Consider the following 13,966-nt stretch of genomic DNA (forward strand, 5'->3'; position numbering starts at 1 on the left):
TCATATGAAAATAGAACCAAATTGCATTTCTCGTCATAACAAAAAATTACAGTCTACTCATAAAACTCCTATTGGGTACAGACAGGGTTTAAGCTAGAAAATAAATAATTGTCGAAAAAATGCACAAATAAAAATTATATTTGTGCAAATTGCGAAAATCTTGTGCAATATTATAAATAGTTCTACAGGAAGATAAAATTAATGAAGTATGCGGAAACAAAAAGTTATGTAATTTCTTTCTTGGAGTTTTATTACTTTCAATCCATCTTACCACAATCTAGATATACTTGTAAGTAAATCATTACATGTAGATGTGTTTAGAATCAATTACTGCCGAATTTACAGCACATTAAAATACGTTACTTTATGGGCACTGTAAACATTAAAATGCTTTACGAGTAGGCCCTTCAAGATTTATTGTTAGCAGAGTGCTAACTCTTTTTACAAAAAAGCGGTTTCTAATTGCATTTTTACAAGATTCATGCAACTAAATTCTCGCTCACAGTTTACAGTATGCGATGAAATTATATAAGTCAGTTAGAAGAAATTGTTCACGAATTGCACCAAGCCTTTGAAATTCATTCCTGAACATCTATTGCTCAATACCTTTTTTAACATTGACCATGGCATTAGCATTTTATTTAAATTCAGATTAGTTCAAACACATCTCTGATTTCATTTTCTCCATTACCATCTTCGTTTCTGAAGTCCAATGTGGTTGTTGCACTTTTGCACATTTACATTCAAAGTCTGTTGCATTTTTAGAAGTCGAGTAGCAAAATGCGACAAATATGATTGTGGCTTAAACCTTGGGTATAGGCCGTATTTTTCTAGTGAATGGATTACCATAAGTTTCTTATTCTTCTTCAAGAAATTGAAATAATCAAGGAAATTGTAGTTTAAATTAACCTTGATAATTAACAATGTCTTCAAACTGTCAAACTTCAATTGTTTTCTCCTATGTTCATATTTTGTTTAGTCTGGCAAAAACTCTATACAGGGTTAGTTAAAAGTCCCGCACCACCAAAATAACTTTTGAAGCATACGGTTCAGTGACATGAAACTTGATATGTGAAGATAACCATATACTAAGAACTCAGTAATTACCGAGTTTTTTCTACTTCCGGTTTAACCGGAAGTAACTCCAACTCTCTTATTTTAAATGGAACACCCAATATATATTTTTATTTTTGAATAGTGCTCATTAAGAGCTTTTCAAAAAGTACCCACGCTTGATACTTCTGTACAAATTCAGTGTTGCTAAATAAAAATGGAAGTGGTGCAAGATATTTCTAAAGCCTGCTTAAATCATTTCTTAAATGGTTTCTATGATCGAGTGACACATTGTAAAGCAGCTGAGAGCTACCAATTTGAACATATAATTTAGAAGGTGAGCTAGCTTTGTTTTGTTTTTGTTAAGGAAGGAGTATTTTATTATTTTAATATTCGATGCACTTTTCTGTTTTCTTGACTTAGCAACACTGAATTTGTACACAAGTATCGAGTGTGGGTACTTTTTGAAAAGCTCTTAATGAGCACTATTCAAAAATAAAAAAAATATATTGGGTGTTCCATTTGAAATAAGAGAGTTGGAGTTGCTTCCGGTTTAACCGGAAGTAGAAAAATCTCGGTAATACCATTATTGAGTTCTTAGTATATGGTTATCCTCACTACCAAGTTTCATGTCACTGAACCGAATGCTTCAAATGTTATTTAGGTGGTGCGGGACTTTTAACTAACCCTGTATAGGAGCATTGGTTTCAAGTAGGAATAAGCCAAATTCTACGATTTAGCAATGTTTATGAATAACAGTTATTGAAAAGAGAAGTGCTGGAACATTTCTACCCATTTCATATGGACTTATTTCTGCTCTCTATTTAGGCCTAGGCTGTCTGCACAAACAAATTGCTTCACTGAACACGGCTTTGTCATCAGTGTTGAAATCCCCAGAAAAGTTTGTAATGATATCCATACATATTTCAACATAATTCGTTCCTTGGGACATTGTTCATGAAGATTATTTTTTGCATTTTCTAACAAAACGGGACTAATAGGCGTCCAAACAACTGTCGTGACATGGGGACGGAAGAAAACGGTACTGTCCCACTCAAAACAGGACGTTTGGTCACAATAAATTAATACCATACACATCAACTGTTTCTAAGGGGCTAGGTTATCCGCCTAATTATAATTAATAATTATTAATATTTAATTATTTACATTCTCTATTTCCTAAATTAATTTCATAAACTAACCTTTATTACAAATTTTATTTTAAATTTATTTCGACAGAAACAGATTAAACTTACCTTAAGAAACATTTTTCTTGTGTCCATGATGAATTCATTTCTTTAATTTTTTTTTGTCTATGTTTGAAGACTATCTTCAATACTGCACTGTTGTTTATGAGCGAAATCTTGTGCACTTGCTACCTCGACACTAACTTAAGTGTCCTTTACCTTGTATATGCTTCCCACACGAATTAAGCCTTTCCACTCGACTCTTGTATTACAGTATTTATATATTAATATGTTTTTTTTTCACTCATAACAGAACCATCGTTTTTATGATAACATATTTCGTAATCCTGTTGAAATGATGTTACCAGGAAATTTTATACATCTTAATTACACAACTTTTAACACTATATTATCACTTCGGAAAACGTATTAGTGTCTTTCACGTGTTACATTTTATACTACTTTGTTAACATTTTTCGGCCTGCTATTGGCCATCTTTAGAACTGGTTGTTGCTGGTCTTGGCGCCTTTTCTTTTGTTTCCTGTGGGGGTGTGTTTGTGTAGCGTAATGTGAAGTCAAAGAGTGTGTGTGTTCTGAAATTGAGTTATGTTGAGAATTTCATTTGGATGTGTTTTTGTGTGTCTGTATATTTCGTATTGTTCTAGTGTGTTTAGTTTCTGGCTTTTCGGTTAGATGTGTAGAAGTTCCATGTCTGTGTTGATGTCTCTGTAGGTGTGGTTAGCATTTTTGATGTGTTTTGCATATGTGAAAGTGTTTTGTAATTTTGTTATGGCTCCACATTATACTACACAAACACACCCACACAGGAAACAAAACAAGAGGCGCCAAGACCAGCAACAACCAGTTCTGAAGATGGCCAATAGCAGGCCGAAACATGTTAACAAGGTAATATAAAATTTAATACGTGAAAGACACTAATACGTTATCCGGAGGAAATTTTATATGAAATATTATTATTTTACCTAATGACTCACATTTCGCAAAATTAGACTACTGTAGGCTACATAAATAGTTCTATAACGTGTATCGCACTCTTGGCAATACCCAACATCACCACCAACAACCACCACCATCCATAACCAACCAACACCACCCATTACCGCTCATTAGCATCACCACATACCACAATCACTATCAATCACCACTATTACAATTCACCGCCATTATCACCACCATCATTACTTACCATTGTAATCATCACCATCCATCATCACCACCATCCACTATCATCACCACCACCCACCATGTCATAGCCAGCAGTACTCATTACTATTACCACCACCAACGTACACCATCCTTCCCCATCACCCACTACCACCATCACACTTCCGGTGCTGGACCCCGGACTCATTTCACCGGCATTATCACCTTCATTTCATTCAGATGCTAAATAACCTAGATGTTGATACAGCGTCGTAAAATAACCCAATAAAATAAAATTAACTACTACCATCACAACTCACTACCTTCACTACTCATCACTATCATCACCACCATCACCGTGAAACGAGAGGGCCTGTGTTCACATTTTGGTTGGGACAAGTTACCTGGTTGATGTTTTTCCAGGGTTTTCCCCTCAGCCCCTTTACGAGCAAATGCTGGGTAATTTCGGCGCTGGACTCTGGACTCATTTCGCTGGCATTATTATCTTCATCTCATTCAGACGCTAGATAACCATAGCAGTTGATAAAGCGTCGTAAAATAACCAATTTAAAAACTATCACCACCACTCACCACTATCACAATCAGTCACCATACTCAATACCCAGCACTATTACCACCACACATCACAAACCACCATCACCACCACCCACCCCATGATTCATCACTAGGGATCGGATTTTTATGTAATTACATACTATATTCCTTTCAATCTAATCGTATATACGAGTAAATAACAAATCTTTGCGAATCTTGTAATTACCATTAATATATTTAAATTTGATGCTATATATTTTTACATATTTACCCGACATTACATATTATGGCTTGGTATTACATAAATCTACATATTTAGGGGGTTTATTCATGTTTACTTCTCTAAACGGGGGGGAAAAAAAACTTCTGCTGGGGAAGTTTACAATTTGAAATACACAGACTTTAAAAGCCTTTTTACCTACCCAAGAAAGGATATATTTCGGGACGAAACATAACATTCTTAGCTACAGGAAGTAATAGAGGCACTCACCCCACACCGCCCACTGTAAATATGAGTGAACAAAAGGCAACTTTTCTCATATAACTACCTTGTATTGTAAAAATCACTCAGAAAGTAGCGTTGCCTTCATGCGGTGGAGTGGGACGAGGACGACATGATTTGTCTCGAACTATAATTGTTCTGCACATGTCGTAACAAACCGTTCCCATGCAATTTGCAACCTTACCCACCCTCTTTCTAATCGTTCAAGGGAAAACCCGTGTCAAGTCTGGCATGAGCCGCAATAAAGTAGCCGACTTTTGAAAAGAAGCTGGAGTAAAGGAACAAACTTGAAAGATTGAAATAAATAGCTTTTCAGGTTATTGCTTGACCTCTTTATTTTAAATTTAGTAGACCTATACGGAAATGAGATTTTTGGAGCAATTAGAAAGTATGGTTCTCGGCTGGAATATATATAATCCTACCCTTCTGAATGAGACAAGAATGTCACTTTTCAAACAACAGTTTGTAAATGCCTATAGTTTGAGGTTTTAGTAGGTACTTTGTTTCTTATAGGGAGCAGCTAAAATGGATATGTCCCACATCTCCTCTTATTTTCTCCTAATCCAGTAAAGCGAAACAGTGCTTGCAGTACTGTTGTGTCATTCATTTCACTCAGTTCTCTAGTTTTAGTACTTACAGTATAAAGTGCAAGTGAGCTTATCTACTGCTTTTAACTAACTAAAATGGTCCCTGTATCTTCAAGCCTAACGACTAAAATAAAATCATGTATTGCGATGGACGAAGCTTTCACTACAGACGGAAAAATAGTAATGTGTTAAGTGTGCGGTAAAAAAGTCGGGTGCTCTATGAAATCACAACTGGAGAGTCTTATCTATCCTATACCTGCCAGATATTGATATTAAATATTTTCATGATTTTACATATTTTGGTACACATTCAGCTTATTTTTCTTACATAAATATGTACATATTTCACACCTTGATATTACATAAAAATCCGGTCCCTATATCATCACCAGTTAGACTACTTCTATCAGCCATCACCACCGCTTTCAACACTTCCACCAAAACTACTACCGCTACTACACCATCACTTCTGCCAGAACCATGGCAACGACCACCACCACCACCACCACAGCCATGATCACGATCATCCTAATGCTACAACTTCTCTATGGAAATTAAAGCGGCTTTGAAGGTAGTAGACCTATTTACGTGCTTGTTATGTCATCTCTCATGGATACAATGCAGTCCACATACTTTGAAGAGAATGATATCATTGCCGTGGGCGGTGATAAATGCCTATTTTAATGGCTTATCACGATTTGTTTGCTTTACCGTGCCAGTGACGATAGCCGTTTGGAAGCCAGTCGCTGTAATTTACATATACAGAGTCAAGGCGCTCTAGGGATTTACGTCGTTTATTGCATTAACGTTTTGTTATTCCGCATTAAATGCCCGTATTAAAATCTCAATTTAAATAACGAATGGATTTCCTCATATGTCAACATTTCATCTTGTTAATTTGATCAATTAATGTCCGAAATGTAGATTGAACTGGCTACAAAAAGTATAGGCCTATGTGTATTTTACGTTTTCTGCTTTATATAATAACACATTTACAGCGAGCGGAAGTCCAAAGCTTGTTATGAAATAATTGATTAAAATCACAAAAAACACACACACTGTTTAATTCAAATGCATATCGGTAATATTGCAACAGCGGAAAACGTTTGTAATCAGAAAGGGAGTTATTATTATTATTATTATTATTATTATTATTATTATTATTATTATTATTATTATTATTATTAATTGAGTCTCTTTGCTGTTAATATGGCTGATCATATACACTTGAAATTCATAAGTAATGGGATTTACTGGTAACGTCAGTCAATGATCCGTGATCTGTGCAGAAAGATCAAAAATTCTTTTTGAGTTAGCCATCGAAAATGAATTGTTTATCAGGGGGCGGATGTTGATGACCTAAAAATCTACTTGAAATGATCATTAAAATGCCCTTGAACTAATGGAAAAATGACATGAAATTAAAAGAAAATGACCATTAAAATGTTATTCACCGTACTTGCACCACAACTTCTTAAAAATTAGTCACGTTGTTTCAATGACTGCCCTGCAAATCTCGGAGAGAAGAGGCAACTTCCTGGAAAAGAACATGCAACAAATTGAAGGTTTAGAAAAAAACTATAGATTTTAATGAGGGTTTACAATGTGTTTCTATCAGGGGTGGTCCATGTCAGTGCCTTCATTCTCTGTCTCCTCCTCCTCCTTTTCCCCGCTTCACTTTTGTTACCAGATTTTCCAGATGAGGGAGTGTGAATGACAAAACAAATTGTGGGCGCAGCGTGCATTCTTGCAATCTTTGCGTTAAAAATACTGTCTACTACAGTAGATATCCCTTCCGAACCACTTCCTGTCCAGGACACGGTGAAAGTTTCCCTCCTTCCAAACATAAATTCTAAAGACACCCTCGTACCGACAAAAGAACTAAGCTGTTGTCAAGCATTTTATATTACTTCCGTTGTGTGAGGTGAAGCCTTCAGTGGAATGAAGGATGGACTTTAGAGTCTGTTCCAAACTATAAAACTCAAACTTCACTGTTATTCACTTTTTCAGTAGATAATTAATACGGACCTATTTCCTTAGAAAATGATTTAACAGACCTATCAGTAAAGAAGAAAGTAAAATGCGTTCCAAATGATCTAAAAGTTCTTCAAAGTATTAAAAATGACCAAAAAATGCCGAAAAAATATATAAATGACCTATTAGTTGAAAAACGTAAAAAAATGCAACATAAATAATTTTTTTTACGTTGATATTAACATAGAAACGATTTCTATATTAATAGGCATCGTCTTAATGTGAAAAATAAGAAGATGACTTTTCATCAACATCCGCCCCCTATTTATCACGGTTGAGTTGGTAAGTGGGCATTAGATTCTTACTCTGTTTTTATTCCTTAATAATTATACTCTCTCTCTGATAACTGATTTTTATCTAGAAATGTTTTCTCTGAAATATGAAGTCCCTCCCTGCAGTATACATGGTAGTCGAGAGAAGTTCATATACCAAAATATCCTATTTTTTCGTGTTTTTATAGCAAAAATATTAATTTGGCGACTTGCAAAAATTTAGACTTCAATACTACCGTTTTGTATGAAGTATTAGACTTCAATACTACCGTTTTGTATGAAGTATCTTAATAAAATCTTCTCACAAAAAAGAATAAGATTACGCAGAGATTTTGTGAAGAATTTTTTTGTGAGAAATGTGACTGTGGAATGTATTTTTTCAAAGTACTTTGGTCTCGCTTACTATTCTTTTTCAATCGTTGCTAGATGGAACAGATTCTCACATCAGTCTTAATATGGAGTAAGATACAAGGTCCATATTTCGTTTCTTTCCTATTTATCGCTTATTGGGAGAAAGTGGTGTTAATATCTGAAGAGCACAGGAAAAGAACGTGCTTTGTCCACTTTTTTTCAAAAATGAGTTATGCATGCTATGAGATGCAGGATTCCATGTAGTTTAAAGTTATTAATCGACCAATGTGATAATGTGAATAGTCGAAGTGCTACAAGAGATTTTAGATTTGGCGTACAGGGAAAGAACGTGCTAAGTCCTCTCACTACAGGGAAATAATGTGCTCTGTCCACTGTTTCTGTGATTTACTTTTTAGTTTCCTTAAGGATTGGCATGCATGTTATAGCAGGAAGAAGAGAATTGGAGTAAAAATAATATTCCATTGTTTTTCATTAGTGTTATAATGAGAAAATTCGTTCTTGCTGCATAAACTTTATGTACAAGTATAAATCTTTTTAGTTTGAGAAATTCAGTTTAGAAGTATAAGTGTTGTAAATTTGTCACTTAAATTTTAATATTATTATTAAATAATATTATATTATTGAATGTTGAGTACTTCATCTGAGGATGGAACTCAGAGACCTTCGACTTCTAACAGTGTTAAGAAAAAGAAAGTACGAGGAAGAATGACTGCAGTCATGAAGAAATTAAGGGTTCAATCACATGAAGTAGGAGAAGACTGCAACTGTTAGTTAAAGTGTTTCGAGGAAGTAAGTGCTTAAGAAAGATCAAGTATTATAAGGCAATTTAATGATTTAGAAGACTGGAATCAACAATCACTACATATGACTGGGCTCATTACAATAATTCCAGTTTATCGAAAGCGATCAGTCATTACAGCAATGAAGGACCAATAAATTGTATCTCCCAGAAGAACTATCAGTGAAAAAGATGTATGAAATGTTCAAGAAAAAATACCAAAATTTAATAATTTCATATAAAACATACAGAATAATGTTCAACACCAAATTCAATATAGCATTTGGATATCCAAGGAGTGATACATGCATGTGATAAGTACACAGCTGGGATGGAAGTGCTGAATGCAAGACTGACTGAAAATAATTTAGATGGCAACATGAAGAAACAAGTTTTGGAATAAATTAATAAGATCACCAGTAACAACAAGGTCCATAAACTCAAAGTTGAAATATTTTATACCAGAAAGAGGTCGGAAGTTTGAAGAAACAGAAGCAATTTTCATGGACTACGAAAAAATGTATGCTTACCGTACATTAGTATCAATGATGTCTATTAGTATTACAGAAGGCAATTATCTGTTTACTCTTTCAATATTCATCAAATTTCAGATGAAACTTCAGTGTTTTGTAGTTGTACGGAAGATAATGATAGAAAAGGAGCCAATGAAATCGTATCCTTTTTAAATCACTTTGTGACAGGAATAATGGACAACAAAGCGGATATCTTGAAAATTTTTGTGATTCATGTTCAGGCCAGAGCAAGAATTATATTGTTCTGAAGTATCTTAATTATCTTGTGAACGAATTTAAACTTATGAACAGAATGAAACATTCGTTTATGGAATGTAATAAAATATAGGACTATCTAATACAAAAGCAGTAACAGAACTTCCAATGGGTTGGGTGCGGATCATGGTACAAGCTCGAAGTAAACCTACGCCTTTTGATGTTGTGGTGTTCAATCAAGATATGATGGGAAGTTGGGAGTCATTTCTGCAGAATAAATATTTGAGGAAATACTCATTTCCTACAAGGCCCATCAGAGGGGTAATCATCACAAAAGAACACCCTCACCTCATTCAACATCGTGATATGTGTAATGGAACTAGGATTTCATCGGTGGTGAGAGCTTCACTGCGTTTTCGAGAGCAGCAATCTGAAGAATACCCATGTCCTGCTTACAGAGGCAAAACACAAATTATTTTGAATAATTTATTTTATATCTGCTAATAATTTAAATATCGGTAACATTATTTCTAACAAAGAAACTTCTCTGGTAATATCGAAGGAAATGTATTAAAACCTCCAGATTTTGAAGGAATTTCGTGGACACGAAGATAGAGTGTTTTACACAAACCTTCCACCCTAGACTGGGCTGTGCATTTTGGGACAAAAGTGATTTTTATTGTTATTAGGTCCTGTGCAGTTTGGAACAAAAGTGATCATTATTATTATTATTATTATTATTATTAGGCTCTGTCCATTTTGAGTCAAAAGTGAGCATTGTTATTATTATTATTATTATTATTATTATTATTATTATTATTATTATTATTATGTCCTGTGCATTTTGGGACAAAATTGCACAAAAGTGATCTTTATTATTATTATTATTATTATTATTATTATTATTATTATTATTATTATTATTATTATTAGGCTTTGTGCATTTTGGGACAAAAGTGTTTTTTATTATTATTATTAGTTCATGTGTATTTTGAGCCAAAAGTGATCTTTATTATTATTATACCTTGTGTGTTTTGGGACAGAATTGATCTTGTTTTATTCTTATGAGGCCCTGCGCATTTTGTGACAAAAGTGATCTTTATTATTATTATTATTATTATTATTATTATTATTATTATTATTATTATTATTATTATTATTATTATGCCCCACTCCACTTCATTACAGAAAAAGTTAAAAAAGGAAAGAGAAAATGTTTAACGTTATGTTATCATTTAAAGGTTTGTCAATCCCGTGATTTTGAAATTCTGAATTCAAAATTTCTATACACACAATACGCACAAACACACATACAAACACGTTTCCGGAAGAAAACAGCTTTGCTTGTAATATTTAATCTAAAATTAATTCCTCCGTACATAAGAAGCACGTTTTTTCCCTGTAACTTATGACATTACTTTACGTAAATGTCAATAAAACTACAATTTTCAAAAATAAGGATGCAAACTTAAATTCAAATTCATTCAGATAACCTGTTCTTTCATACTGACTTAAGTGTTCATTAATATCTCCGTTAGTATCCATGGAATTTGGTTTCAAACTTTGAAATTGCTCTCCTGAAAAATTTGATAAAGTGGATAAAGCACGTTCTTTTCCTGTGCTCTTCATCTGTTTTAATAATTGTACTGGGCACATTTCAGTGATTCTTCTTAAGGGAAGTGGAGTCTCATTACCATGGATGGGCAACTCGTGCTCACAAAGTGCTAAAAACCTTGAAAGAGAGAAAGACAGACGGAGCCAGCCGCAGCAGTTACAAGTTTGTAGTTTCGCTGCAAAAGCAGTTCACTGCCACGGCGCGCTCTGGCGGCTCATGCAGGTGGTCGTGATAACTACTCCATGATTTGAATTTCAGAATGACGCTGGTACAATAATTATAATAATTTTAGACAGCCTGTACCTAAACACAATAACAAAAAATTATAATATTTCCTAGCTTTGTAAATTAGTTTAGTACTGGAAACACAACCTGAATACCCCTTTTCAAGAGACAACAAACATAGCTGCAACACTTATTTATTATTATACTATTTGTTAATATTTATTATTATATGTCTTATTTGAAACATAGAACGCGAGAATTTATAAGTCTTTATACATTAAAAAGTATTCCTCTGTTCTTAAAAATGTAATAGTCTATATTCGCAAACAAACACAAATTCAAGTAAGTATTTTTCACGTGTCACGGCAGATGATATAAACTTACTTGTAAGCTCTTTCTGTACATTGAGAGCTTTTACACTTCTTTCTTGTATTAAACTCTGACTCAAGTACATACAGTATATATGAAAGCAAGGAGTATATTTGGAAATTCTGACTTAGGCAGCATTACGAACAGTTCGATTCCTGATTTCGCTGGAATCTGAGTGGCGTGCTGTTCTGTAGATTTATCAATTCAAACTATAAACTTTGAGGATCTTCTATCGAGTGTAAGCCAAAAGGATTTAAAAAAATCTCGATTCGTTGTCAATTGTCACTGTTTCTCCAAACTTACCATTGAATTCTGCTGTAGGTCTTGAAGTAGGGTCTTATATTTGATAAGCAGATTTTCTTATTACTCTTCAAGATAGTTTATAATGAAAGAAAGTGAAGTTGTCTATGTTCTACATGATAGGCTACTGCCACATTTCAAATTTATCCATAAATTCTCTTAGCTAGTCGATCATACGTCGTGCAATTCTGTAACTAGCACGCACAACGTGCTAACGATATTTGATATCAGTCTCACATTGTTGATATCCCATTTAGAGGGTATTTCTTTACTAAAATCTTCACTGTGTTTATTTGTAACATGAAATGTCATGCGTAAGAAAGTTAATGGAACATAATACAAGCTTTATCTCCTTTCTTAATTAAAAAATCTTTCTCTTTCGACTCATCACTATTGGGTATTATTTTGTTTTTCACTTAAAACGAGCCGCCACTTACTGCAGACGCGAGCAAACTTGTATGCAGACACTACAGTACAGAGTTCGTTCTACCTGCACAGTTCGAGAGCACGAGTTGCCCACCCATGCTCATTACGGAAGAAACTGAACTGGGAGGCAGCGGCGGATTTGTCAGGGGAGGCAAGGGACTCCATTTGAGGGCGGCTCAGTAATGATGTAGGCTGGCATCAGCAATGTAGCCCGCACTGAGCTCTTGTTCGTCGATCACGTGATCCTCAATGCACAAAGGTACATCGAAGAGATCCTGGAGGACCATGTGATGCCCTTTACACCTTTCATTGACCAGAACTTTATATTTATATACGATAATGCTCGTCCGCATACCTCTCGTTGTGTTGTGCAGTACCTACAGGAAATTGGGATACGATCCCTAGACTGGCCAGCTCGTAGCCCCGACATAAATTCTACTGAGTATGTGTGGGAATGCTCGGAAGGAATGTCCAGCGGCGTGACATCAACACTTAGAGTAGTTGAGGGCAACATTGCTGGAGGAGTGGGATCTCAGTCCCCAAGATGCCCTCCAACGGTTAGTGGGCAGTATGTCTCAACGCTTACAGGCTGTCATAGACGCCAGTGATGGAAATAATCGTTTTTAGTGATCACTGATCTCAAGAAGTGCAGTGTAAACATTAACTTTGTTTTCATTGGCCTTACATTGACAAAATCGTGATGCGAGGTAATTTTAAAATTTAAAGATCTGCGTAAGTTACAGAAAATTGTGAGTTACATGCATGTTGCTAATAATGTTTCAGTATTTTCTATAATCAAATATCTTGTTTTCATAAAATTAATATAAATATTTTAAGGAAAATATTATTTTTATTGTAATAAATTAGGTGTACCAGTTTCTTTGCCGGTCAGTATACGATATATATATATATTAGTGTTGTGTGATTTAATCGATTAGTCGATCTATTTCTGTTGTAAGATTAATCGATCAAAAATATTTAATCGAATAATCGAGTCGATTAAAATTAATCGGTTGTAGTTGATATTAATTATTATTTTGTTAACTACTACAAATTCATACTAAAGATTCCGACAATATTTCTCTCTCGGAAATTGCTTACTTAAAAGCACAATAGTATTGTTATTTTCTAACCATGTAGCGTAGAGAAAATCTTTGCACAAACACTTCAGAAAGAGATGGAGATATGAGGACAGTGATTTAGTCTACCTGTATTGAAAGTTGAAACGCAATGCGAAACTCTTATTAAGTTTTATGATTTTCCAAGAAAACTTCCACCTTGTTGTCACCTCATCTTCCTAGCATATGAAATACATACTTTTCTGGGATTCGTCCCCCTCATCCCTTATAAAATAGTCATGCCTACACTGTGTGCAAGTGAGAGCGTAACTACTTTCTTCTCTTTCTAAAATCTGGTAATTCGGTTACAATGGGGGCCAGTCTTCTGTTTTGACCGCTGTACCGCAGTTGCAGTTTCTGTACTGAGTTTGTATATGAAGGTTGTGTGTTTAGTTTGATAAAGAAAAAAATCAGTTTTCTGTGGTTTGTGAAAAGTGTAAACTCTATTATGTCATATGAAAATTTGAGAGGTAATCTCGGTGAAACGTTTGGAATTAAGTTGAACGATCGTGGAGAAATGCTTGACGGAAAAAAAGTTTTTTTTTTCGTGTTTAGTGATGCAGGAAACATTGTTACTAAACGTAGAGCGGCACTTAATTCGGAGCATGTGAATGCGCTCACATGTTTATAAAGACATGGATGAAGCAGTATTAATAGGTTGAGTCTTCATACTTTTTGTTA

This window comes from Periplaneta americana, chromosome 16 (assembly GCF_040183065.1).
Source record: "Periplaneta americana isolate PAMFEO1 chromosome 16, P.americana_PAMFEO1_priV1, whole genome shotgun sequence".
NCBI lineage: Eukaryota > Metazoa > Arthropoda > Insecta > Blattodea > Blattidae > Periplaneta > Periplaneta americana.